The sequence below is a fragment of the Manacus candei genome, unplaced genomic scaffold, assembly GCF_025592945.1.
Source record: "Manacus candei isolate 608988 ecotype Guabito, Panama unplaced genomic scaffold, ASM2559294v1 h1tg000078l, whole genome shotgun sequence".
Lineage (NCBI taxonomy): Eukaryota > Metazoa > Chordata > Aves > Passeriformes > Pipridae > Manacus > Manacus candei.
In genome coordinates, this window is record NW_026138126.1 from 297,675 (window position 1) to 320,767 (window position 23,093).

At 48.3% G+C, this 23,093-nt stretch overlaps 1 long non-coding RNA gene and 1 pseudogene across 1 annotated transcript; one reads left to right on the forward strand and one right to left on the reverse strand.

Moving 5' to 3' along the window:
- Positions 1 to 23,093, forward strand: part of LOC127481335 (NADH-ubiquinone oxidoreductase chain 2-like) — a 168,228-nt pseudogene that overhangs the window by 136,200 nt on the left and 8,935 nt on the right.
- Positions 1,162 to 10,464, reverse strand: LOC127481347 (uncharacterized). Its single transcript, XR_007908203.1, has 3 exons — positions 10,410 to 10,464; positions 7,488 to 7,525; positions 1,162 to 1,195 (listed from the first exon to the last, which is right to left on the reverse strand). It is a non-coding gene; the product is annotated as an uncharacterized LOC127481347 (long non-coding RNA).

The following is a 23,093-nucleotide window of genomic DNA, read 5'->3' on the forward strand; positions in this document are numbered from 1 at the left end:
TTAGTTTAGGGGTTAGGGGTCGGATAGATCAATCAGAGATGCTACGAGGCCTGCCAGGAGAGAAGACCACTCTGTGAAAATGACTGCCCCTCCCAGAAGAAATGGACGCTAGATGGCAGTCTTGCTCCACGAATAAAATCCAAGAGGCGATTTGACCCTAAAATCATAAGAGAATTTTGGACTGCTTGTGAAGGGGAGGGTCTTTCAAGTATCACTGTATTTATACTCCGAAATTTATACTGATTCTTTGATTCATGCATGGCAGAATACCCCCATGAATCCCCAGCTGGCATATTAAAGAAATGTTTGATCCAATGGTTTCTGGTCATGGGGTTTAATTCTTTTGTTTTATCCCTTTGATTCCATGAAGTTCCAAAGATATCCCACGGTTTGTTTAATTCCATGAGGTCCCGCACATCCCAATGATGTCCCTTAAGTCCCTGGTTTCTGTAGTTTCCCAGGGAACATTTGTTTCTATGATGCAGGGCAGTGCCACGACGGCCACTTGATTCCGTGAGTTCCCCCAGTCTCCCAGCAGTCCTTTGGTTCCATGAGACCCTACAATGTTGCAGTGGGTTGACCTTACCTGGATGCCAGGTGCCCACCAAGCTGCTCTATTGCTGCCCTTCCCAGCCAGACAGAAGAGACAGAATAAGATGGAAAATTATTTCTACCTTGAGATCAGGCACTTTACTAAAGCAAAAGCCAAAGTTTGCGCATGCATAAGTGAAGAGGGAAAAAAAAGATTTTCTCTCTACTTCCTGTCAGCAGCGATACCTGGTCACTTCATGGGAAGCAGGGCTTCACCACACAGAGAAGCCGCTCAGAAGGCATGTATTGTAAAAAAATGGATTTTCCCCCTTTCCTGTTCCTTTCCTGAGCTCTTGTAGCTGAGCTGACGCCATATATTCTGCAATGTCCCTTTGGTCCATTTGGCTCAACTGACCTGTCTGTATCGCCTCCCATGATCTTGCCCCCGGTTCAGGGGATGAAGATGACAATGCAGATGCTGCACCAGCCCTGCTCAGCAGTTACCAAAGCACTGGTGTGATTAACCCCTTTGTAGCTCCCAATGCAAAGTAGAGCACTGTGACGCCTGCAGTGAGAAAATGAACTCCAACTCAGACAGACCCAACACACGTGGGATTCTGAAATGTCTCAGGGTTCCTTTGGTTCCACGATGCCCCTCTCAGACCTGGCAGTAGAAAAATAAATCAAAAAATTGAGAAGAAATCATCTTAAAGTCATGCTAAGCCTGTCTTCTACAGTCCAGAATCTATATATGTGTGACTGCAGATACTTGGGATGAGGGTAGATGCTCAGAGGAATTCATGGGTTTGATCTAGGAAACCTGTCCCAAAGTTTTCACTGCCTTTTCCTCCTTGGACATTTCCTGATGCCTGGAGGAAGCTCATGTCCAACAGCAGCTCCATCCCCCACTTCCTCCTCCTGGCTGCAGCTCTTGCACTTCTGCTTCTTCCTGGGCATCTCCCTGGCTGCCCTCCTGGGCAACGGCCTCATCCTCAGCGCCGTAGCCTGCCACCACCACCTGCACACCCCCCAGGGACTTCTTCCTGTTCCACCTCTCCCTCACACACCCGGGCTGCATCTGCACCACTCTCCCCAAAGCCATGGCCAATTCCCTCTGGAACACCAGGGGCATGACCTACTCAGGATGAGCTGCACAGGTGTTGTTTGCTTTTCTTCTTGATCACAGCGGAGCTTGCCCTTCTCACCATCATGTCCTATGACCGCTACGTGGCCATCTGCAAAACCCTTCACTACAGGACCCTCCTGGGCAGCAGAGCTTGTGCCCACGTGGCAGCAGCTGCCTGGGCCACTGGGAAGCAGGTCTGGCCCTGGGGCTGCAGGAGCTGCCGCCTGAGCTGATGATCTCCTGAGCAGTCCAGACATGCAGTCACTGTCCCTGTCCTCTATTGCCTCCCTTTCTTGCTGCACGACCAGAAACGACTGTGTTGCTCTGCTGGGCTGGGGCGGGGCAGGGAGATGGGGGGACCAGGGAGGGGCTGGTCTGGGCAGTTCCAGTGACTAGAAAACCCCAATGTTCATCTGAAGTGTAGGAGTGGGCAGGGTGGGAGCATTACAGGGCTGAGGTGGTTCCAGGCTCTGGGAGTGGTAGCAGGAGCCAAGAGAGACACTGCCCCTGCTGCAATGAACTGCCTGTGTGTGTGCCAGGGAAGGACTCATGTCTCTGAACACCCCCGTGTGTGCATCAGTCCAGCTCAGGGTTGGACACCTCTCAGAGCCCTGACACATTTCTCTGTGTGACTCCAGGAAAACCCCCGCTGTGCCAAGGAGTTACCAGATCCTTTGCTGTCACCCTCCTGGTGTCCTGTGTAGTGATGAAACTAGAAAAGGTGATCATCATACCCTGGTAATTTTCTAAGAGGAGAAATGTCACTGCTGGAAAGAAGTGTCACTGCTGGAAAGAAGTGTCACTGAAGAGGTGAGAAGAGGGAACATCATTGTTTCCTTCAGTCTGTTCCACAGCAGGTTCCCCTGGAGCCCCAGGGACACCTGCGGGGAACCCAGAGGGGCAGAGAAAGGGCTGCCTTTGGCTCTTGCTGTGCTGCTCAGCTGGGCCGGGCTCCTGGCACACAGGGAAATCCTGGCAAGCGGGCAGCACTGCAGAGAGACAGCTCTGCCCAGGAGCAGCTCCTCTGCACAGCCCAGCAGGGCCGAGGGCACTGCCTGTAGGCACGAGAGAAGAGAAGAAAGGCAAAGGGAGGTTAAAGGCAGCAGAAAGATGGGAGGTGTTCAGCTGAGACACAACTTGGGGACACAACTTCACACTCCTCTGCAGAGTGAGTCTACAGGTGCAGGGCAATGTCACTTGTGTTCCTGGAGGAATCTCCTAAAGCTACCACATCCCACAGCCTTGCACATCTGTCAGGACTCTCCCAGTTTCTCTGTTGCGCCGGAGGAGGATGTTCTCCAGGGCAGGCCTTCCCTGCAGCACCGTCAGAGGGACAGCGCAGGTGGGCTCCTTCTCCCAGGGATGGCTGCGGGCTGGGAAGGTGGGGGTGCAGCCAGGGATGCCCGGGGCTGTCCTGCAGAGCAGGGTCCCTGTGCTCCGGGGTTCTTTGTGCCAGGGCAGGGACTTTGCTGCCTGCTGGGGTCAGGTCTCATCCTGCCTGGGTAGTTGCCCACCCCTCTGCAGGGAGAAGCTGTCGGTGGGTGGTGAGAACCCAGCAGGAGCCAGGCAGGTTCTTCCTGCCGTTGGATGAGGTGTGTGTGGTCAGGGCTGTGGGAGGTCAGGGCTGCTCCCAGATCCAGATCACACCAGCACATTTCCAAGAGCACTGTCAAATGGGAAGGGCAAAGCACAATTATTAGGAAGGAATGGAGCTTTTCTCAGTCAGTGTTTTCAGTTTCCTACTCCTGAGGAATCTGGGGGTTGAGAAATGGAAAAGAAGCTCCCATGTTGGACAAGTCACTGAGACTCCTGAGCTGTAACTTGCAATGCACAAGTGCTTCTGTAAGCAACTTCCTAAAGTGCTTTCCGTCTCTGCTCTGCTTTTGACAGAAGCAGCATCACTTCTGCTGGACCCATCTGTTTTTTCTTTATCTGCCCTTTTCCACCTGCAAAAAGAAAAGTTGCCCAGTCAGTGCGCTGCAAACAGGCAGGTTTCTCTCAGGCCACAGTGAGTGCACAGACATTCGGATGGAGTGGTGACAGGGAAGTCATGAATGGATTTCTGATGTTGAGTCTACTGTTTTGAAATCAGAAAATGTGGTGTTGAAGTCATCGTTAGCCTTTGAGAGGGAAACAGGAGAAAAATCGGATAAATTTGTTGCTAAAAATGAGCTGCTTCAAACTGAGGTTGACCACCTTCAAAGTCTTGTTAAAATTTGGATGATTATGAAACAGTCAACTCACGGATTACCCCCATCAATACTAGACAATGCCCGCAGTATAAAGGCATAAAGCCCTCCCAGCCCCTCCAGGAACCCTCAAATCCCATCCCGGTCCCACAGGACACTCCCAACTTCCCCTTAAACCCTCCGAGGCCCCCAGACTGCCTCCCAGACCCACAAAAACCCACAAGATGCCCCCAAACCCCTCCCAGTTACCTCCAGCCCTCCCAGGACCTTTCAAACCCTCTCCTAGTTGCCCCCTTCCCCTTGAGTATGCCCCCAAACTCTCTCCCAGTTCCTTCCCACATCCCTGACGATTCCCCAAAACCCCTCACAGCTGCCCCAATCTCCCCAACCTCCCTCCCAAACCCCCAAACTCCCCCAAACACCTTCCCAGTTACCTCCACGACCTCCAAGCCCTTCTCAGCCTCCCCATTCCTTCCCAAAGCCCCTCCCAGTTGCCGGCCCGTCCCCCAGGCCCGGGTGAGGAGGTGCCCCAGGCTGACGGGCCCGCCCAGACAGGGGCGGTTACAGCAGCATGTCAGGAGCCACCCCCTGTCCCGGAAGCTCCCGCCCGCCCTGGAGCCACCTCAGCTGCCCCTGCAGGGGAGAAATCCAGGCCGGAGCAAAGCAGGGGGCAGGGCCGGGCTGGGACCTCGATGGATGGGGGCACTGGGAGAGCAGGGGAGAGACCGGGATGGGCTGAGGGGGCACTGGGGGAGAGGGGAGACACTGGGATGGGCTGAGGGGGCACTGGGAGGGAGAGGGGAAAGTTTTTTGCCCCTTTCCTGGGCACTTGAACACCCTCCGCACCCCCGTTCCCAGCCGTGCAGGCTGTCCTTTCCCCCCAAGCCATGAACAGGTTTTGGGGCTCCCTTGTGGTTCGCAGTCAATAGAACGGTTCTGCTGGAATGACGTCATTGCCAAATTCTACTGGGCCCCTGTCCTTGTGCCGGTGAGTCACCCAATAGAACGTCGAAACTTCCACGGGGTCTGCCGGGAGCGGGGCAGTGATGGCGGGGGAAGGGAGGATCGGGATTGAACCCGATTGGTCCCGATCGATCCCGGCCCCAGGGTCTCCCCCCGCCGCGCTGTTTTTCACGTGCGGCCCCAACGAGGCCATGGTGGTGTGGGGTGAGTTCAGGGGGTCCGGGGGCTCCTGGTGACCCCTCCGAATTTCCCCCAAGACTCTCGGGAACCGCCCAGATCCCCCCCAAGACTCCTGGGGACCCTCCGCCTTTCCCCCTCCTCCCCCAAATCTCCTGTGCATCCCCTTAACCCTTGAAAATCTCCTAGGACCACCTCAGAGCCCCAGACTCCCTCCTGGGGACCCCCAAACACTCTTCAGGACTCCAGGGCCCCTCCCGACCCCCTCCTAGAGTCTTTTGGGTGTCACCAACTCTTTACGGCGGATTCCTCCGTCCATTTTTCCACCCCGGACTGCTGGGGGTCCACCCCCCCAAGAAACTACTGGGAACTCCCCAGTGTCCCATCACGAGATTCCTGGGTCCCTCCCCCCCCCCAACCCCCTGTGGGTGCCCCCATTCTTTCTTCCCCTCGAAAATATTCTTGGGGGTCCCCCAATGTCTCCTCCAGCCCCCATCCTGCCAGGGATGGATTTGGGGGGATCTCCTTCCCCTTCCCTCTGGCCCGAAGGCAAATGCCCTCCATGTCCTTCCTTCGCCCCCAGGCAGAAAAGAGAAGAGAAACAGCCAGTTGGCCCTGGCAGGTGTGGGTGTGTGCAGGCTGTGGTTGAGTGGTTGAGAAGGGAGAGGAGGGGGCTGGTGTTTGGGCCAAGTCCAGCAGGTGATGTCTTTTGTATCTGGCAGTCCTTGGTCAGCTCCACGACCATCCAGCTGTCAGTGTTCATGACATACCCATCAGCCCTTCTCTTCTTGCCAACCCTAAGTTGCTCCTAAGTTCTTTTGCTGTCAGTTCATAAAGAGGTCTTGTCAAGTGTTACTGATTTAATAACTAAACCCTGACATCTTTGTCTTTGCCAAAGATGTGTGTGAAAGGGCAGTGCTGTTGCAAAGCAGTGTTGAGCTTCACATTGGGTTACTTGGCAGCTTCCTCTGCATCACCCGTGCACCCTGGGTTTCTTTGAAAAGTACTTTTCACTCCAAATGTGACACCACATTAGCCTGTAGGACATCCTGTCCCCAAATGGATAACTGTAAATATTAATAATTAAAAAGTGCCCCCCTCCATTATTCAAGAAAAGCTTGTATCTCTGTACTAAAAGCATCCAAGGGTCACGTCCCCCAGTTTTCTATCTGACAAGGGTTTGGAGGGGCTGCTTTGTGCAGGGAACCCTTTGGGGGCCCCTTGCACATGGGTAGGGCTGCACTCTGGGGGTGTGGGGCTTTGGTTCTTTGGTTGCCAGGGGCCACTGTGAGTCACTGAGCCGGGGTGGGGACAATGGGCAGGGCTGGCTGGGACAGGCTGTGGCACCTGTGACATAAAAGGGAAGTGTCCCCGTGGGGCAGTTCGGCAGGGCCCATCAGGGGATGCTGCCCAGTGCAGCCTGTGCGGTGGGGAGCACGCACACAGGGAGAGGCTGGGCCGGACGAGGGCCAGGGCAGCAAGGCCGCCCCAGGGAGTGGGTTCTGCCCCTGCCTGCAGGGCCCAGCCCCTGGCAGGAGCGCCTTGGGCAGGGCCCGGTGCTGCTGCTGGGGCAGGGGGTGAGGCCTTGCCGCCTGCCAGCTGCCTGGGCCCCTGTCCTTGCTGCGCCACATCCCCGAGGCTCCATCCCTGCTCCCCCAGCGCCAGCTCCCTCCTTCCCAGCCCCAACCAAGCCCTTCTCTGTGTCCTCCTGAAGGCCATGGCTTTCACAACATTCCTTTTGGTGCTTGTGCAAAGCATCATCCAGTCCCTGCAGGCGGTCGGGGAGGGGCTGCACAAGACTCAGTGAGCTTGGAGGTCTTTTCCAAGCTGAAGGACTCTTGGATTCTGTGATTGTGTGCTGGATTCAGCTGGGTCCGTTTTAGCAGCATTAGTTTGCTCCCAAAGTTTCCTCGCGGTCAGCTCTTGTGGCCTAAGGCTTGAGCTCCTTTAACTCCTTGTGCTGAGCTACTGATGGGAAAGGAGAGGCCTCTGCGAGCAGATTCCTGGTGTTCCCTGTAGAACAGTGAGGGAGAAGGTGTAGTCAAGTGGGAAGAGGAGTACTGTTTGTGTGTGGCCTCCTATGTGGCCTTGGCGCCTTTGAGGGGCTTGAAGGAGAAAAGAGTTTGGTTAAAGTGAGAAGTGAAATAGTGTGTTGGCTGTTCTCTCTGCAGGGAGAAGGTGTCGGTGGGGGAGGGGTCAGAGAGTGGGGGAGGAGCCACAGAGTGGGGGAGGGGCCATAAAGTGGGGGAAGGGTCTGAGAGTGGGGAAGGGGCCATAAAGTGGATGAGGGACCATAGAGTGGGGGAGGGGTCAGAGAGTGGGGGAGGGGCCATGAAGTGGGAGAGGGGTCACAGAGTGGGGTAGGGGCCACAGAATGGGGAAGGGACCATAAAGTGTGGGAGGGGCCACGGGGTGGGGGAGGGGTGACAGCCTGGACTCGGGGGGTCAGGGCAGTGACCTCGGGGAGGGGGAGGGGTCAGGGCATGGGGTAGGGGTCTCACCTGATCTTGGGGCTATCGAGGCCATGGCGGGGCCGAACCTGGTGGGGACACCCAAGTTTTTCCCAAATTTCCCCTCATTTTTTCCAGTTTTTCATCCATTTCTCCCAAATTTCCCACTCTTTCCCCAATTTTCCCCCCATTTCCCCCATTTTTCCCAAATTTCCCCATTTTTCTCAATTTTTCCCCATTTTTTTTCCAAATTCCTTCCATTGTTCCCAAATTTCCCCCATTTTTCCCATTTTCCCCAAATTTCCCCCCATTTTTCCCAACTTTCCCCAATTTTTCATCCAATTTTACCCAAATTCCCCCTTTTTTTTTTCAATTCAACCCATTTTTCCCAAATTTCCCCATTTTCCCCAAATTCCGCCATTTTTTCCCAATTTTTTCCTAAATTTCCCCTAATTTTTCCCAATTATCCCCCATTTTTCCTGATTTTTCACCCATTTTCCCCAAATTTCTTACTTTTTTCCCAGTTTTCCCTCCATTTCCCCTCAAAATCCCCCATTTTTCCAAATTTCTGACTTTTTCCCCAAAATTTCCCGTTTTTCCACATTTTCCCAGATTTTCCCCCAGTTTTCCTAAATTTCCCCCCATTTTTCCCCATTTTTATCAATTTTCCCCAAATTTCCCACTTTTTTCTCAAATTTTCCCCCATTTTTCCCAATTTTTCATTCGTGTTCACCAAATTTCCCACTTTTTTCCCCAATTTTTCCCCATTTTCCCCAAAATTCCTGTTTTTTTCCCCCCATTTTTTCCCACTGGGGAAATTTGGGAAATTTGGAAAACTGGGGACCCAAAAATCCAAGAAAATGTGGGGAAATGGGGGAAAAATGTGGGGGAAATCTGGAGAAAAATCTGTGAAAATGTGGGAAAAATGGGGGGAAAATCAGGAAAATGGTGAAAAATCTGGGAAAATGTGGGCAAATGGGGAAATTGCGGAAAATTCTGGGAAAAATGTGAGAAAAATCCGGGGAACTGGGGAAAAATGGGGGAAAATGTGGGAAATTCTGGGGAAAATGGGGGAAAATATGGGAAAATATGGAAAAATGAGGAAAAAAAGGGGGAAAATGGGGAAAAATGTGTGAAAATCTGGGAAAATGTGGGAAAAATGGGGGGAAAATCTGGGAAAATGGGGGGAAATGGAGAAAAACTCCGGGAAAATGGGGAAAAAATTGGGAAAAAACTGGGAAAATGGGGAAAAATTGGGAAAAACCCTGGGAAATTCTGGGGAAAATGGGAGAAAATCTGGGAAAAATGTGGAAAAAATGGGGGGGAAAGGGGAAAAACTGGGAAAAATCTGGGAAAATAGGGAAAAAATGGGGGGAAAATGGGGAATATTCTGGGAAAATCTGGAAATATGGGGAAAAAAATCTGAGAAAAATGGGGAAAAATCTGGGAAAAATGGGGGAAAATGAGGAAAAATCTGGGAAAATGTGGAAAAAATGTGGGAAAAATCATGGAAAATGGGGGAAATTGGGAAAAAATCCGGGGAAATGTGGGAAAAAAAGGGGGGAAATCTGGGAAAATGGGGAAAATAATTGGGGAAAAAATCTGGGAAAAAATGGGAAAAATGAGGAAAAATCTGGGGAAATAGGGAGAAAATCTGGGAAAATGTGGGAAAAAATTTGGGAAAATGTGGGAAAATGGGGAAAAATCCGAGAAAATGGGGGTGAAATGGGGAAAAATCTGGGGAAAATGGGGAAAAAGAGGAAAAAATAGGGAAAAATCTGGGAAAATCTGGGAGAAATCTGGGAAAATGGGGACAAACTGGGGGGGAAATGCTGGAAATTCTGGGGAAAATGGGGGGAAATGGAGAAAAATGGGAAAAAATCCCAGAAAATGGGGAAAAATGGGGAAAGATTTAAAAAAATGGGAAAAAATCTTGGGAAAATGTGGGAAAAATGGGGAAAAATCTGGGAAAATCTGGGAAAAATGAGGAAAAATCCGGGAAAATGTGGAAAAAATGGGAGAAAATCCAGGAAATGGGGAAAAATGGGGAAAGATAAAAAAAATTTTGGAAAAATGGGGAAAATATGGGAAATTCTGGGAAAAATCCAGGAAAATGGGGGAAGAAATCTGGGCAAATCTGGGAAAAATGTGATAAAAAATCGGGGAAAATGTGGAAAAAATGGGAAAAAAAATCTGGGAAAATCTGAAGAAAAATGTGTGAAAATGTGTGAAAATGTGGGAAAAATGTGGAAAAAATGGGGAAAAATCTGGGAAAATGAGGGGAAAATCTGGGAAAATCTGGAAAAATGTAGGAAAATTGGGAAAAATCTGGAAAATGGGGGGAAATGGGGAAAAATTCATGAAAATGTGGAAAAATGGGGGAAAATCTGGGAAAAATGGGGAAAATGGGGGGAAATGTGGAAAAATGGGGAAAAATGTGGAAAAACTGGGTTAAACTGGGAGGAACTGGGAGAAACTGGGACAGAGGGAAAGGGATGTTGCCCAGGGCCCACGGGGGGGGAACTGGGTTAAACTGGGACATACTGGGAGGCACTGGGGGGGACACTGGGAGTTACTGGGAGCTACTGGAAGCTACTCGGGGGTCACTGGGGTTACTGGGATGGACACTGGGGTTACTGGGAGCTACTGGGGGGGTCACTGGGGTTACTGGGAGTTACTGGGAGCTACTGGGGGGCTTACTGGGAGTTACTGGGAGCTACTGGGGTGGACACTGGGGTTACTGGGAGCTACTAGGAGCTACTGGGGGGGTCACTGGGGTTACTGGGGGGGTCACTGGAGATACCGGAGGCATTACTGGGGTTACTGGGAGCTACTGGGAGCCACTGGGAGCGGTCCATCCCCCTCCCTCCCCAAGGTCACCCCAAGGACACGGAGGGGGGGGAGGGGGGGAAGCCCTGCCCCCTCCCAGTCCCTCCCAGTCCCTCCCAGTTCCCTCCCAGTCCCTCCCGGTACCTGAACTGGTCACACTGGGAGCGGCTCCAGGTCCCCCCTCCAGTTTGGGCCCCCGGGGCTATTTTTGGGACCCGGTGACGTCACTGGGGGGGGAGGGGCCTCGAGGGGGCGGCCCCTCCCCTCTCCCTTCCCAGTACAGACCAGTAAGGGACCAGTAACGATCCCAGTGGGGGGGGGAGGGGAAGGAGGGAACACTGAGGGTGGGGATGGAGCAGGATAGTCCTTGAGCGTGGGGGAAGGGCAGGACCGTCCCTGAGGGTGGAGGAAGGGCAGGAGGTTCCCTGAGGGTGGGGGAGGGGCAGGAGGGACCACGAGGTTGGGGGAGGGGCAGGAGGGTCCTGAGGGTTGGGGAGGGGCAGGGAGGGACCCTGAAAGTGAAGGAGGGGCCCTGAGGGTCCCTGAGGGTGGGGGAAGGGTAGGAAGTTCCCCGAGGGTGGGGGAGGTGCAGGAGAGTCTCTGAGGTTGGGGGAGGGGTCCTGAGGGCCCCTGAAGGTGGGGGAGGGGCAGGGAGGGCTCCTGAGAGTGGGGGAGGGGTAGCAGGTTCACTGGGGGGAGGGGAAGGAAGAAACCCTGAGGGTGGGGGAGGGACAGGAGGGACCCTGAGGGTTGGGGAGGTGCAGGAAGGGGGGGAGGGGCTTTGGGGGGGCCCTTAAAGGTGGGGGGAGGGGCTGAAAGTGGGTCCATCATTGGGAGGGGACACGCCCACCCAAACCCCAGTAAGTCCCAGTTGAGCTCCCAGTTCAGGGAGGGGGAGAGGATGCAAAAGACACGCCCACTTGCAGAGGCTATGGCCACCTTGGGATGGGACACGCCCACCAGGGAGAGACCACGCCCACCTAAAGAAGGGACACGCCCACCCGCAAACCACTAAGTCCCAGCTGAGTTCTGCCTTAACTGGTCCTTACTGGTCCCACCACCCCATTCCGCGTTCCAGTGACCCGTACTGGTCCATACTGGTTTATACTGGTCTATCCTGGTTTATACTGGTCTGTACTGGTCTGACCTAGACGGAGATGATGAAGCGCCCCCAACCCCCTTAACTGGTCTTTACTGATCCCACCACCCCATTCCCTGTTTCAGTGACCCGTACTGGTTTATGTCGGTTTATACTGCTCTACCCTGGTTTATACCGGTCTATACTGGTCCATACTGGTTTGTACCGGTCTGTACTGGTCTGACCTTGATGGAGATGCTGAAGTGCCCCCAACCCCCTTAACTGGTCCTTCCTGGTCCCACCACCCTGCTCCCCATTCCACTGACCCATACTGGGTCGTGGTGGCAAGAACCCCAGCAGGAGCCAGGTGGGGTCTTCCTGCCATTGGATGAGTGCTCTGGGAGGTCAGGGCTGCTCACAGATCCAGATCACACCAGCACATTTCCAAGAGCACTGTCAAATGGGAAGGACAAAGCACAATTATTAGGAAGGAATGGAGCTTTTCTCAGTCAGTGTTTCCAGTTTCCTACTCCTGAGGAATCTGGGGGTTGAGAAATGGAAAAGAAACTCTCATGTTGGACAAGTCACTGAGACTCCTGAGCTGTAACTTGGAATGCACAAGTGCTTCTGTAAGCAACTTCCTAAAGTGCTTTTGGCCTCTGCTCTGCTTTTGACAGAAGCAGCATCACTTCTGCTGGACCCATCTGTTTTTTCTTTATCTGCCCTTTTCCACCTGCCTGAGGTTTCTCTCAGGTCAAAGTGAGAGCACAGACATTTGGATGGAGTGCTGACAGGGAAGTCATGAATGGATTTCTGATGTTGAATCTACTGTTTTGAAATCAGAAAATGTGGTGCTGAAGTCATCGTTAGCCTTTGAGAGGGAAACAGGAGAAAAATCGGATAAACTTGTTGCTAAAAATGAACTGCTTCAAACTGAGGTTGACCACCTTCAAAGTCTTGTTGTGCCAGAGTGCAGAGAGAAAACTGTTGCTAAAAAAACAGGCTCCTGGTTTGGTCAGGCAACTTCATAAACCAGTGTCTTACCCTGGCATTGAGACTTGGGAAACCACAGAGAACCCTGATTCTAAGTCTCAGGAGAGAAAGAAACAAGGAGAATTTGAAGTTCAACTGATGTTTCTAGAGTCTCCCAGCTTTCCTCACATTAATGAAAATAGACTGAGTGATCCCTGTGATAATGAACAAAGGGAAGATTATTCTTTACCTCCCTCAATTTCCTTTGTACCTGATACTGAATCCACTAAAAAACCTTGGACTCAAAAAGAGAACCTGACCCAGAAAACAACTCAATTCATTCTGATTCAAGTGGTTAAAGAGCAGAAGCATTATGGCGATAAACCTGGACAAATTAAAAGCCAACCAGTGAAATCCTATCAATATATCACATACCTTGGGATTCCACTTTGTTCTCCTCAACAGTTAATACAATTTCCAATGGATATGGGGACAAAATGTTCGCAGCAAAATGCCAAAGATGGCATTAAAACCCAGACGAAAAAGAATTACAATCACTGGAGAAAAAGAAGAAACCAGTCTTCAACTAAGAGCTTCACCCTGTTACTGTTTTGTTGATATTACCTTTTTGCTTTTTATTCTAATAATCATATTGTGTGTTAAAATTTGGATGATTATGAAACAGTCAGCTCACTGATTACCCCCATCAATACTAGATGATGCCCGCAGTATACACCCGTCCCAGCCCCTCCAGGAGCCCTCAAATCCCATCCTGGTCCCACAGGACACTCCCAACTTCCCCTCAAACACTCCGAGGCCCCCAGATTGACTCCCAGATCCAGAAAACTCTTACTGCCTGCCCATGGAGTGCCCAGTGTGGCCCACCAACTGCACCACAAAGCCAAAGCTTCCAGGCTTTCTTTCCTGGGAATTAGGGCTGTTCTTTCCTATTTTCAGCCATGCCTCCCAACTGATAGCCCAACTCCCAAACTGCTAGCATGCCTGTTGATACAGAATTGTTAAAATAAACCTTGCCAGTATATGTTTTCAGACACCGATTATTTAGTGTCGTTTCACTTTAATCCACCCCAAGGGAATTATTAATAAAAACCTGAGTTACCCCCTCTCCCCTTTTCCTGGGGCGGGTTGTAACACCAATCAGCACTGACTCCGCCCAGTAGGCATAGCAAAGGAAGTTTCCTTTTGGTTTAGGGTTAGGATTAGGGTTAGGGTTTAGGGTTAGGGTTAGGGTTAGGGTTAGGGTTAGGGTTAGGTTTTGAGTTAGGGTTAGGGTTAGAAAGGGTTAGGGTTAGGGTTAGGAAATTTAGGGTTACAGTTAGAGTTAGCAAAAGTTAGGGTTAGGGTTAGGGTTAGGTTTAGGGTTAGCAAAAGACAGGGTTACTGTTAGGGTTAGGGTTAGGGTTAGGGGTATGGGTAAGGGTTAGGGTTAGGAAGAATTTGCCTAAGTGCGCGATCTAACAATCGCGGTTTTAGCCCATTCTGGACACGCAGCGGTGCCCAATAAGCCCCTCTCAGGCTATAAGCCCGATTCATTGCCCACTGCTGTCAGAATCTTTTGCTTTTTCTCTTGGGTCTCTGCTTTTGCTGTTGCTGTTCAGTTGCGTGTCTGTCAGAATACCCACCGCCGTCCAGTATGTACTCTACTTGTATAGAGCACTGTCCCCTAACCCCAACATTAAAAGAGAGACTGGAAGCTATGCGCAAACCCTGTTCCCTAACCCTAACCCTAACCAAGAGACTGCAAGCTATGCGCAAACCTTTTTCCCTAACCCTAACCTTAAAAGTGAGAATGCAAGCTATGCGCAAACCCTTTTCCCTAACCCTAACCCTAAAAACGAGACTGCAAGTTATGCGCAAACCCTCTTCCCTAACCCTAACCTTAAAAAAGAGACTGCAAGCTATGCGCAAACCTGATTCCCTGACCCTAATCCTAAAAAAGTGAATGCAAGCTATGTGCAAACCCTGTTCCCTAACCTTAACCTTAAAAAAGAGACTGCAAGCTATGCACAAAACCAGTTCCCTAACCCTAACTTTAAAAAAGAGACTGCAAGCTACTAGGGTTAGTGTTAGGGTTAGGGTAAGGGTTAGGGTTGGGGTTAGGGTTTAGGGTTAGGGTTAGGGTTAGGGTTGGGGTAAGGGTTAGGGGTTAGGGTTGGGGTTAGGGTTAGGGTTAGTCAGAATCTGTCTCAATGTGCGATCTAACTATCGCGGGTTTACCCCATTCCAGGAATGCAGTGGTGCCCAGTAAACCCCTCTCGGGCTATAAGCCTGATTCAGTGCCCACCGCTGTCAGAATCTTTTGCTTTTTCTCTTGGGTCTCTGCTTTTGCTGTTGCTGTTCTGTTGCGTGTCTGGCAGAATACCCACCGCCGTCCGGTATGTACTCTGCTTCTATAGAGCACTGGCCCCCCCCACTGGGTGGAGTCAAGAGGTGGAGTCCGTGTTGATTGTTCTGCGTCACTGGCTCCGCCTACTGGGCAGAGTCAGTGCTGATTGGTGTTACAACCCGCCCCAGGAAAAGGGGAGAGGGGGTAACTCAGGTTTTTATTAATAATTCCCTTGGGGTGGATTAAAGTGAAACGACACTAAATAATCGGTGTCTGAAAACATATACTGGCAAGGTTTATTTTAACAATTCTGTATCAACAGGCATGCTAGCACTTTGGGTACTCTCATACCACAATGTGACACAGAGATAACCTTTGCGGGGGGGGAAAGAAAATGCATAGGGGAGAGAAAGGCAGGATAAGAGCAAGGGAGAGTAAGAGAAAGAAAAGCTGAGAGTGGACAGATGTATATAGTCACCGCCCACGGGGTCCAGCGATGCTTCCATGTCTGTCAGTTGAAGTGGTGGCCTTGATCTGCCGGGGGTGAAGGAGGGAAGTCCCCATACTCCAAGAAGTTATGAGTTATAGCCATGATTAGTGTCACGGACCATGCCTCGAGCCTCCAACATCTCGAGGGTTGCAGTCTCTCTTCTAAGGTTAGGGAACAGGCTTTGGGCATAGCTTGCAGTTACTGTGTGGACCAATTGTCAGAGACTGAAATGGTTAATGATTTATGCATTCTAGGAGACTTTTCAGGCTTTTGACTTGCATGATACCTCTGATGAGCAGTCGGGCCCCTCCCTCCCTCCAGTGCTGACGGTGTGAAGCCCTGAAAAGGCAAGAGCTGAGCTTACAGGCTTTTGACTGTTGATATATCTGATGAGGAATCAGGCCCCTCCCTCCCTCTGCTATGAGATGTTAGGGTTAGGGTTAGGGTTAAGGTTAGCAAGGGTTAGGGTTTAGGTTTTAGGGTTTACGGTTTGGGGTTTAAGGTAACGTTAAACCATCATTTTCTGGGTATAGGCCCGATAGCTTAATTAGCTGACCTTACTAGAAAATAATATAGAGGGAGTATAGAGGATTTTGATTCCTTTAGTGTAGGTTTGATTCCTACTTTTCTAAAATTAGGAAATGAGAGGATTGGTATACCTCTATGTTTACTTTATCATAGTAACCCTTTTGGATTCAGGCACATTTCCTTGAGTGTCTTAGGTAGGGGGGTAGGCCTGCATAGGAGATAGGAAGGCTGGTATGCCATAGGCATATGTTAGGGGTAAGAAGTTTTTTCAAAGCAAATGTATGAGTTGATCATATCGGAATCGAGGGTAAGAGGCGCGGATTCATAAGAATCCTGCGGAAAGGAGGAGGGGCTTTGTAGCTAAAGTAGGGGGAATGAGTTCTTGAGGGAGATTAAGTGAGCTGGGGTTTAGGAATAGAATGGTTGTGAGTGCATTTATTAGTATAATATTAGCATAATCGGCAAGAAAAAACAAGGCGAATGGCCCTGCAGCATATTCTACGTTGAACCCTGAGACTAGTTCAGATTCTCCTTCTGTCAGGTCAAATGGAGCGCGGTTTGTTTCGGCAAGAGTGGAGATATATCATATTATTGCTAAGGGCCAGGAGGAGAAAATGAGGTAGAGAGGTTCTTGAGTTGTAGCTAGGGTATTGAGGGTGTAGTTACCACTAAGGATAATTACGGGTAGGAGAATAATGGCCAGGGTAACTTCGTAAGAGATAGTTTGTGCGACTGCTCGGAGGGCGCCGATTAAGGCATATTTTGAGTTAGAGGCTCACCCTGATCATAGAATTGAGTAGACTGCCAAGCTAGATAGAGCTAGAAGGAAGAGTATGCCAAGGTTTAGGTCAGTAAGGGGAAAGGGTAGGGGAAGTGGTGTTCAGATTGTAATTGCTAGGAGAAGGGCTGAGATAGGAGTAGATATAAATAAGTAAGGGGATGAAGTTGATGGACGAATTGGTTCTTTAATGAATAGCTTTACTCCATCTGCTATAGGTTGTAAGAGACCAAATGGTCCTACAATATTAGGCCCTTTTCCGGTTTGCATATAACTTAGAATCTTACGTTCAACTAGGGTAAGAAATGCTACGGCGATGAGGATGGAGAGAGCATAGGATATTGATATAATAAAGTAAGTGAGGGTTAAGTGAATTGTCATGTGGTTTGCGTTGGAGCTAGGGAGAGGATTTGAACCTCTGGGTAAAGGGCTTAAGCCTTCTGCATTTGCCAAGCTCTGCCACGCTAGCGGTCCTTTTCTAGGAGGGGGTTATGGTGGAGCTCTTAGTAATTTAGTTGGGTTCATTACTGGGTGCGAAGGCGTGCTTGTGGCATAGGCCTTACTTCTTCGATCCTTTCGTACTAGAAGGAGTTGTAACATAGATAGAAACCGACCTGGATTACTCCGGTCTGAACTCAGATCACGTAGGACGGTTAATCGTTGAACAAACGAACCCTTGGTAGCGGTTGCACCACTAGGATGTCCTGATCCAACATCGAGGTCGTAAACCTCCTTGTCGATGTGGGCTCTTGAAGGAGATTGCGCTGTTATCCCTGGGGTAGCTAGGTTCATTAATCAATTATATTGGGTCTGGTTACTATTAGCACGTTGATGGGTAGTTCTTGCTTAAGATGGATTGTCTGATATTTGGAGGTTAAGTTTGTCTCCAAGGTCGCCCCAACCAAAAAATGCACACCAGCAAAATCCCGGGGGAGTAGGTCCTGTGGGTGAGTATTGTTTATGGGAGTGGTAGTAGATTTCAAAGATCCACAGGGTCTTCTTGTCTTATGGGGTTATTCCTGCTTTTGCACGGGAAGATCAATTTCACTGATTATCTGTAGGAGACAGCTAAGACTTCGTTAAGCCATTCATACAAGTGCCGATTTATGGGACAATTGATTGCGCTACCTTTGCACGGTTAGGATACCGCGACCGTTGAACGAATTGTCACTGGGCAGGCTTCACCTTTAATACTTGGTTTGCTAAAGGCTATGTTTTTGGTAAACAGTCGGGCCTTGGATTTGCCTAGTTCCTTTTACAGATTTTAATCGTCTTTGGGGGCGCTCCATAGGTGGGTTAACAGAGTTTTGGGTATAAGGTCTTGTTAAGGTTAAAAAATATCCTGTGGATTGTTAATAATGTTGTAATGTAAGCTTGCGCCATAGAGGGGATCCCTAGTTACTTATTTTAGCATAAATTCTCTTATTTAATATAAGTTGGCCTATTGGGGAAGAGGGAGTCATGAGGAAGTTTAGATTTTTTTAGGTGAGGAGCTTTGACGCATTCTTTAATGGTGGCTGCTTGAAGGCCCACAATTAAGCTGTAATTAAATTTATCCGCTAGGGGAGAGTGTATTCTTTTTTAAAGGAGTTGTACCTCCTTTAAATAGCCCTTAATTCGCTTCATGTGGGTTGAGTGTAGTCCTGGGAGGTGAATTAAGAGGGAACTAAGATTCATTTCATAGGCAACCAGCTATCACCCAGCTCGATTGGCTTTTCACCACTACTAACGAGTCTTCCCACTCTTTTGCAACAGAGACGGGTTTGCTCAGTAGATAGCTGCTCGTAAGTAGCTTGCTTGGGTTTCGGGGAAGCAAGCTTAAATTGGCGTTTTGCTTGGGTAGTTCTGGCTAAATCATGATGCAAAAGGTACAAGGGTTGGTCTTTGCTATTTATTGCTTGGTTTGTCATTACTATTTCATTCTTCCCTTACGGTACATGATCTCTATTGCGTCTTGAGTTTACCTTTCTATCGCCTAGACTAGGTTGAGTGAGAGAATGTTTTGATTTAATGGGTAGTATTAACTTAGTTTCTATGTAATCTGGTAGAAGAGCTAGAGTTAGGCTTCAAGGCGATCTGATATGGAACAGATATCTTTCAGGTGTAAGCTGAATGCTTTAGTTATAACTACGTCTTGGTAGACTAAGTGCACCTTCCGGTACACTTCCCTTGTTACGACCTGCCTCATCTCTAGCTTAGGGGTTTATTATAAATAAAATTAATCATAGCTTGTGAGGAGGGTGACGGGCGGTATGTACGTGCTTCAGAGCCAGCTTAAAGGAGGCATTATTATCTTGCTTTACTGCTAAATCCGCCTTTTAGGAGTGATTTCACACTCCTTGTCGTGAGGTATTCTATGCTAGAAAATGTACCCCATTTCTACCATCTCATGAGCTATACCTTGACCTGTCTCATTAGTGGGATGTTGCTGTTGTGCCCACTGTTAAACCTCAGTTTAGGGGTGGGCTGACGACGGCGGTATATAGGCTGATTTGGCAAGGGATGGTTGGGTGTATCGTGGGTTCTCGGTTATAGAACAGGTTCCTCTAGGTGGGTTTGGAGTACCGCCAAGTCCTTAGAGTTTTAAGCGTTTGTGCTCGTAGTTCTCAGGCGGATGCTTAAGTGGTGAAAGCATCGGGATTTAGGGCCAGGTATAGTGGGGTATCTAATCCCAGTTTGTGTCCTGGCTTTCGTGGAGTTTTGTTGATCATGAAGCTAAGATCATTTCTATGGGAGTATTGGATGCATCTTGTGCTTATAACAGCTTGGTTACATTTCAGTCTTAGTTGAAGTGATAATGAAAAACCACTCTTTACGCCGTATAAAGTTAATTTGGGTTTCTTGTGTGACCGCGGTGGTTGGCACAAGATTTACCAACCCTGGTAAGTTGCTTTAACTAAGTCAAGTTTACACTTATTGCTTAATATTAATTACTGATGAAAACCCGTGGGGGTGTGGCTAGGCAAGGCGTTTTGGGCTACAATTGGAGTGGTGTGCCTGATGCCTGCTCCTGCTGTCTTTTTAAGGTGCTGAGGGCATTTTCACTGGGATGCGGATACTTGCATGTATATATTTGGCAAGAACTAACTGTAAGGTTAGGACTAAGTCTTTTTTGTCCTTGGGTATGTGTAATAGCCGTCTTAACATCTTCAGTGTTATGCTTTATTGTAAGCTACAAGGACTAAGGCTGTTATAGGCATAGTGATTATTATTGGGGCTTGTTTTAGTTGTAGTAATAGTTGATATTGATTTAGGATTTGTTTAGTGGTTGGAGAAGTAGTTCTCGTGGATAACAAAAATGTGTTGTTGAGAAGTTAGAAGAGTAGAAAGGGGCAGGATTGTAGTGTTGTGGGCGGGTTTGTTAAGGTTTTATGTTCTTGTAGTTGAAATTACAACGATGGTTTTTCAGGCCAAAGGTCTTGGATAGAGGCCAAGCAGGAATTGTTATGACGTACGTACTTTATACTATTTTTAAGTGTTAGTTTTATTTTGGGAGGACTAGCAGTTGCTTCCAATCCTTCTCCATACTATGCAGTAGTGGGGTTAGTGTTGGCGTCTATTGTAGGGTGTGGATGGTTAATGAGTTTGGGGGTGTCTTTTGTATCACTAGTGTTATTTCTGGTATATTTAGGTGGGATGTTAGTGGGTTTTGTGTATTCGGTTTCATTGGCAGCAGATCCATTTCCTGAGACCTGAGGGGACTGGCAGGTTCTTGGGTATGGTGCTGGGTTAGTTTTAGTGTTGGGGGGTGGGGTGTTTATTATAGGGCTATCTGAGTTAGAGTGGTTGGGGATAAACACGGTGGATAGTGGGGGTGTTTTATCTATTCGGTTGGATTTTGAGGGAGCGGCTATGTTTTATTCTTGGGGGGTGGGACAATTTTTAATTGCGGGCTCGGTCTGTTGCTGACGTTGTTTGTTGTGCTAGAACTTGTACGAGGGTTGTCTCATGGGGCAATTCGGGCGGTTTAAGGAGATGTGGTTCAGAGAATAGTTTAATGAAAATGCCAGCTTTGGGAGTTGGTGATAAAGGTTTGATTCCTTTTTTTCTGAAGGGTTGGAAAAAAGTTTGGGACCAACTGTTAAAGGTGTATGTGAGTGGAATATTAGTTAGAGTAGTGGGGGCGATTAATTGGGGAGGTAAGAGGGTGAAAGGAAATGATGGGGTAGATTAAAGTGTAAACAAACAAATGAAGAAATGAATGATGAAAGGAAATGATGGGGTAGATTAAAGTGTAAACAAACAAATGAACAAATGAATGATGAAAGGAAATGATGGGGTAGATTAAAGTGTAAACAAACAAATGAACAAATGAATGATGAAAGGAAATGATGGGGTAGATTAAAGTGTAAACAAACAAATGAACAAATGAATGATGAAAGGAAATGATGGGGTAGATTAAAGTGTGTTAAAAAAATTTAACAAATTGATGATGCAAATGTCTGAATTGGAAAATTAGGGGAATGGAAAGTTTGTAAAATTTGAAATTTTTGTTAAAAAATTTAAAAACAAAAATTAATAATGAATAGCGGGAAAGTCCCTAGATCATTGCAAAAAATGACAAAATTTTTGTCATTTTTTGTGAAATTGATGACAAAAAATATGTCTGGCGTGCATTAATTAAATTGCAACTTGATGAGAGACGTAATGGAAAAACCAAGCCAACAGCACGTGACAGTGCATCAGTGCAACAGTATGAGACTGAATAACACTTGAAACCATATCATTAATTTTCACGCGAAAGTGAGAAAACCGCTCGCCGACCATAAGGGGTCCATGTCAACCATTAATGGGAGCCCCCTGGCGAAGCACTCTGAAGGGTTTATTGAGATCTACCCCCAAAAAAAAACCCAAAAGTTTAGAAGAGAGAAAATGCTGTGATCATGAGGTCCAGGTTGGCCGAGCATCCCCAACCATTAGTAACAGAGCGCAAGTTTAGGAAAATTAAGCAAGTTATGGCCCTGACCGAGGAACCAGAGGCGACAAAGAGCAAGTTATGAGAGTGGGTTATTGGTGGAAAGGGAAAGAATACACCTGAAGCTGGACATGATAAACATTACTAATGCCGGGTTGCTGGTTTCTCGTGAGGAGTACGACTAATAAATAACCCAGCACTTCTTGGTTGGTACATAGAGCAAGGTTAAGTGGTGAGTGGTCCATGGACCATGGATTTTAGGTTCTGTGACATTCCTCGTATTGAGAAGGATTTTATGCGAAAATTAGCAGCCTTAGGTTTTAGTTCGTTTGGCAGGATTATTCCTAGAACATGACATGTTATGTCCTTGTGTGGGAATGTGCCTAGATCTGTGAATGACAAGTTTTGGATTGTATGGGAGATAGTATGGAAATTTGGATGGTTTTTGCAATAATAGTATGTCAGATTTTCCTACATGCATGTTATGTCTAATGTGGTGGAGGATGCTATGCAAAGTAATACATACCGTAGGGTATGGGGGGAGGGGGAGGCCCTCCCCTTGATGTACGTGTTGATTGGAAAGTTGGGGGGTGCTTGGATATTTTTTGGAAAACTCTAAGAAGGGGGTGGCCTTCAGTCTTTGGTTTACAAGACCAACGTTTTTTATAACCTATTAGAGTGGTTAAAGGTTGAGTATCTTATTTGATATGTGGGGGAATGGGGCTAGAAATAGAATTAAGACGGAGGCGGCTAGGGCTAGGACTCCTCCTAATTTGTTGGGGATTGATCGTAGGATGGCATATGCAAATAGGAAGTACCACTCAGGTTTAATGTGGGGAGGTGTTACTAATGGGTTTGCAGGTGTAAAATTTTCTGGATCTCCTAAGAGGTTGGGTGAGAATATGGCAAGTGTTATTAGAGGAATGAGGAGGAACAAAAGGCCTAGAATATCTTTTATTGAGAAATAGGGGTGGAATGGGATTTTGTCGCAGTCTGAATAAATACCTAAGGGGTTGTTTGAGCCTGTTTTGTGTAAGAAAGTTAAGTGGATGAGGGTGAGACCTGCAATTAAGAATGGGAGGAGGAAGTGGAGGGCAAAGAACCGGGTAAGTGTAGGGTTGTCAACTGAGAATCCTCCTCAAGCTCATTCTACAAGTGTTTGGCCAATGTAAGGAATTGCTGAGAATAGGTTAGTAATTACTGTAGCGCCTCAGAATGATATTTGGCCTCATGGGAGGACATATCCTACGAAGGCAGTTGCTATTAGAGTTAAGAGGAGAATAACCCCTGTGTTTCAGGTTTCTTTATATAGGTAGGAACCATAGTAGAATCCTCGTCCAATGTGTAGGTAAATGCATATGAAGAAGAAGGAGGCGCCGTTTGGATGGAGGTTTCGGATTAGTCAGCCGAATTGAACATTTTGGCATGTATGGGCGACGGACGTGAATGCCAGGGTGATATCCTGTATAATGTATTGCTAGTAGGAGGCCAGTGGTGATTTGGATTGTTAGACAGATGCCAAGAAGAGATCCAAAGTTTCATCAGGCGGAAATGTTTGGTGGTGTTGGGAGGTCAATTAAAGAATTGTTGATTATTTTTAGAAGGGGGTGATGTTTTCGTAAGTTAGGGGCCATTAATTCTTAGTTCTGTGTAAATAAGATTATAATTAAGATAGATAGATAGAGCGAAGGATCCTAGATAGGTTTTGATTAGTCTGGAG